The sequence below is a fragment of the Artemia sp. Qi Xiang Cuo genome, chromosome 21 (assembly GCF_049724085.1).
Source record: "Artemia sp. Qi Xiang Cuo chromosome 21, ASM4972408v1, whole genome shotgun sequence".
Classification (NCBI taxonomy): domain Eukaryota; kingdom Metazoa; phylum Arthropoda; class Branchiopoda; order Anostraca; family Artemiidae; genus Artemia; species Artemia sp. Qi Xiang Cuo.
Window position 1 is genome coordinate 49157044 of NC_142814.1, and position 4302 is coordinate 49161345.

The window sequence follows — 4302 nt, forward strand, 5'->3', positions numbered from 1 at the left end:
AAAGATAACATACTCGATTCTGCTGGCAGTACCATTGGCCGCAGCAGACACAAGAATAAACCCTGGATATCCAAGGAGACTCTGTCCGTAATCGAGCTGCGCCGGAAGGCCCATTTAGCAAAGAACATGCCAGAGTACAGACGACTCAATGGCCTGCGCAATAGCCTACTGCACAGTGACAGAAAGACCTTCGTCGACAAGAAAGCCAGTGATCATGAAGATGCCTCGAGAAAAGGAGACACCTGCTCCCTCTACAAACACCTCCGCGAGCTGACGGAAGGGAGGACTTCCACCGTGAGCCGTGTTTTTTCTGCAGACGGAAAAATGACGGATGACGATGCAGGGCAACTCTCTGCCTGGAGCAGTCACTTCTCAACGCTTCTGAATGCCGAGGCAGTTGCTCATCCCGACCCTGATCTGATTCAAGCAGCAAATGACCACACCCGAGGCTGCTTCCTACCTCGTATCGTAATCGTTTACCACCTATGAGATCCGAAACGCTGTAAAACGGTTAAATAATAATCGAGCCCCCGGTGTCTGTGGTATTTGTGCAGAACTCCTCAAGTACGGGAGTGCAGCGGTGATTCTGTGGCTCCAGATAATCTGCTCAGCTGTATGGACGACGGAAAGCATACCGAATGACTGGCGTGCTGGCATCATATTGCCGCTCTGGAAACGTAAGGGCAGCCGTCAAATCTGCTCCAACTATCGTGGGATCACGCTTCTCTCCGTTCCTGGTAAACTCTTCACCATGTCACTCCTGGACAGGTGTTCCACCTTTGTGCGTAGAAAGAGAAGAGTCCAGCAAGCCGGATTCATGCCCGGCAGAGCGACGACGGAGCAAATGTTTACTATGCGCCAGTTGATCGAGAAGACGCGGGAGTTCCACCAAAAAGCGTACATCGCGTTCGTGGACTTTAAAGCTGCCTTCGATTCTGTTGATCACCGTTCACTTTGGCTGATACTAAGAACTACGGGTCTACCCAATAAATATTTCTCACTCTTTGAAAAGCTTTATGAGTATAAGGAAAGCTGCGTGCAAGTAAATGGAAGACGCAGTCCCACATTCTTGGTGAAGACTGGCGTCCGGCAAGGTTGCACCACCGCTCCCGAGCTTTTCAACTGTGTCATAGACCATGTTAATCGCCAGAATGGCCAGCACGATGAATCGCCTTCAATTCGGTCTTCAGTTCGGAGACCGGGTACTCTCTGATGCTGACTTCGCCGACGACATAGCGCTAGTTGCGAGCACCGTCGATAAGATGACCAAAGCTCTCCAGTTGCTTTCAGAAGAAGCCTCGAAAGTTGGACTGAAGATCAACTGGCAGAAAACCAAAGTTATGCTCCTTGAGCCCCCCACGTCCCGTTCTACTGTAAAGGAAGTCAACATCGGAAGCAACCGAGTAGATGTGGTTGAAGACTTCACTTACCTGGGATCTATTCTGTCGAATAATGGGTTGATCACAAAAGAGCTTACATCTCGAATTGCCAAAGCTTCAGTACTTGTTGGAAGGCTTAGCAGCATCTGGCGGAAGCCAAACATAAGCCGCTTTACCACAATGCGCATCTACAATGCGTCAGTCAGCACCGTCCTGCTGTAAGGAGCGGAGACATGGCCAGCTGCCAAATCTATCCTCAGCGTCGTCGATGTCGCTCAGACGAAACATCTCCGAAGAATTGAAAGACTTCACTGATCTGACTTTGTTAGCAACCAGACTCTCCTATCACGTACGGCTCAAACTCCTTTCTCGACGCAGCTCGCCCAGCGTACTGTTCGGTGGTACGGCCACCTCCTTCGCATGCCACGCGACGCCCAGCACGGGTCGCATTTGACTTCGACCCAACCCTACACGGATGGAAACAACCCAGAGAACGCCCACCCCCTAGGTGGAAAGACAAAGCCCATGAATTCCTCACCCAAGCCCACATCCCGGTGGAAGAAGCTGCGATCCTGGCAAGCGATAGGTCAACCTGGAGGCGCCTAGTCTCATCGTTCTTTACGCCGAACCCTCGGCAGGAACCTTAAGTCAAGTAAGTCAAGTCAAGTCATATAAAAGTTCGTTATGTAAGTTAGAAAAAAATTTCAGAAAAAAATTTCGAAAAAGCCATTTAGCCAAAACGGGTAAAATTCATATACAAGTTTCATTCTGATTATTCATGTACGGTGTTTTCATGTACATTCATGTACATGTACAAGTTTTTTAACTGAAAGTAAGGAGCGACATTAAAACTAAAACAAACAGAAATTATTCCTTACATGAAAGGGGCTGTCCCCTCCTCAACGCTTCGCTCTTTACGCTATAGTTTGACTCTGTCACACAACTTTATTTTTTGAAACAATAAAAAACTTTAGCGTAAAAAACGAGACGTTAAGGAGGGGACAGCCCCTTTCATGTACGGAATAATTTCTGTTCGTTTTAAGTTTTAATGTCGCTCCTTACTTTCAGTTAAAAAAAACTAATTTTTTATTTAATTTTCAGATAAAAGGTGACGCGATAAGATCTCGGGAAACTTAGTAGAAATACTGCGATAAATCTACAACTACTGCAGCATTATTATATTTTGTAATTATCGTCGTAATGATTACAGTGCAAAAGGAAGTAAATTTTGTGATGTATAGAATATCGAATAGTGTATCGAATAGTAAGATCATGCTATAGTAAAGAATCCAGGTTGCAGTGATAATAATGATAATATCTAACACCAATTGTGCACTAATAACCATATATGACATAATAATTGACGTTACGCACAAAATAAAATTATTTTATTTTATTTTAGTTTTTAGTTCAGAATCGCTAAAGTTATAAACTGCAAAAATATTTATAGTATCCGAGCAATAAATTTAATGTTTTAATTTAAACTAGAATTATAGACTATAGACTAATTATAGAATTATAAACTAGACGATCATGGATTATTCCAAAAATACTTACGAATTGCTAATTCATAGAAATTTAGGTAAATTGTTGAAGGTTAAGCCTATAATTCTGTTTTGGACGATGGAAAATAGTTCAGAGTTTTACAAGTATGTCAGTTTGGTGGCCTTAACCGTTCAAAATGCTGCTTTTGGCCTCAGTATAAGGTATGCAATGATCAGACCTGGTGATATGTTTTTTTCTTCTACTGCCGTTGTGATGTCTGAATTAGTGAAACTATTTACTAGTCTGGTTATAGTATTTATAGAAGAAGATTCTAGCATAGGAAAAGCGAAAATTGCAGTTAATGAGCAAATTATCAGGCAGCCAATGGACACGTTGAAAGTGTGTATCCCCTCATTAATATACCTTGTTCAGAATAATCTGTTTTACTTAGCTGCTTCCAATTTAGATGTTAACACATTTCAGGTTACATATCAGTTGAGAATCTTGACAGCAGCTTTGTTCGCTGTGACAATTTTACGAAGGAAATTAATTAGTATGCAATGGCTTGCGCTCGTAGTTCTTGTCATGGGTGTAGCATTAGTTCAGCTTGCTGATCAACCTAACAAGCCAGGTCAAGCTGATACGAATCAAAGTAAAGTCATTGGATTATCTGCTGCTATTGTAGCCTGCTTTTTATCGGGATTTGCCGGAATTTATTTAGAAAAAATATTTAAGGGATCAGATGTTTCAAATGAAACTCAGAGAGGAAAGAAAATAAAAAAATCAGAAGTTTCAATTTGGATGCGAAATATACAGCTGAGTTTCCTGTCTTTACCATTTGGACTCATTACATGTGTAATCAACGAATATACCCAGTTGAAAGAAAAGGGGTTCTTTTATGGGTATGATGGATTCGTTTGGTATTTAGTAGTACTCCAAGCTAGCGGAGGTCTAATTGTTGCTGCTACTATAAAATATGCTGATAACATTTTAAAGGGATTTGCCACTTCCCTCTCAATAATTTTGTCTCTTATAGCCTCAGTATATATCTTTGACTTTCAGCTTACTCTGCAGTTTGCTTTTGGCACATCTTTAGTAATTGGTTCTCTTTTCCTGTACCACCCTAAAAAAAAGAGGACTACCTCCGTGCCTCAAAATGGCAATCCCCTACTAAATGAATCATCAGAATGTGTATGAAAACGAAATAATAATAAAAACAAGTTTTTCAAATGACAAATAAACATACATGCGTAATCTTTGTTCTGAAAAAATTATGCAAAATCTTACATTTTTTGAAACAGGAGATTAAAACCTCCAAAATAGGATTTTCTGATATGCTAAATCTGATGGCATAATTTTCAATCAGATCGCTAGCCTTTGACGGGATGTTTACCTTTTTCAAAAATAAGGCACATTTTCTGAGGCTCATAGTCTTTGA

At 41.5% G+C, this 4302-nt stretch overlaps 1 pseudogene; it reads left to right on the plus strand.

Moving 5' to 3' along the window:
* The first annotated feature begins 3002 nt into the window (after positions 1–3002).
* LOC148939662 (UDP-galactose translocator pseudogene) overlaps positions 3003–4302 on the plus strand; it is a 2157-nt pseudogene continuing 857 nt past the window's right edge.